Source organism: Mus caroli, chromosome 15 (genome assembly GCF_900094665.2).
Source record: "Mus caroli chromosome 15, CAROLI_EIJ_v1.1, whole genome shotgun sequence".
Taxonomy (NCBI): domain Eukaryota; kingdom Metazoa; phylum Chordata; class Mammalia; order Rodentia; family Muridae; genus Mus; species Mus caroli.
The window spans coordinates 37,871,211-37,872,110 of NC_034584.1; positions in this window are offsets into that span (position 1 = coordinate 37,871,211).

Here is a 900-nt window from a genome sequence, read left to right on the forward strand (position 1 = left end):
TGGCAGAAGATGAAGGCCCGAAATAGGGTCTGTCCCAGAAGCTGTTAGCCTCTGTAGTCCACACTCTCACCTGTGCAGACTAGTCTTGGTGGAATCCGGGAACCAAGATGTCTTCCTCAGGTGCTCTGGCAAAGCCCTCCCTGGCAGGGCCGACACCTCTCCTCTGGCAGGGAAGGTGCCCAGATGTCTGGAGTCCGAAACCGGGTCTGCCTCAGAAGCTCTGTGACTCTGGCCTGTCCCAGAAGCTGTTAGCTTCTGTAGTCCACACTCTCACCTGTGCATACTATTCTCTGTGGAATCCGGGAACCAAGATGTCTCTCGACTTTGAGAAATTTTTAATGGTAGGAGGAACATGCATCAGATATCTACTGGTAAGACATGAATCTCTATCAGCGCATTATGGCTAAGTTGTCCTTAAGGCCATGGACTATGTTGCTGAATTGAGTTCTATGCTGCAGAATAATTGTTTATTTAATGTACTTCTGAGGATAGAACTCACAGCCTAGCACATGGTAGCACATGTCCTTTGCCACAGAACTACATCCCCAAAGTGTAGATTTTTTTGATGTGGGGTTTTGTGGTGAAGTGTGGGGTGGATTCAAATTTTAGAGCTTATGTGCTGAGGTGGTAGACGGATTCTATTCCTTGGACTGTACACTTTCAGTATGATGAGCCAAGAGAGCGATTCCTAACATTGATTTTTCTGTTGATTCTCATTACATCTGTTTTTTGCCATGTTCCCTTTTGTCTACTATGAGAGTCTGATCATATTTACATTGACCACTGTAATGTTCATCCAAATGTGCTTCTTACCTGAGCCTATCTGCAACAATGTCTTAATGGTTGCCAAGTTCACGTATTGCAAACTTGTTCCCTGATATGGACATTTCAGAGATTAAC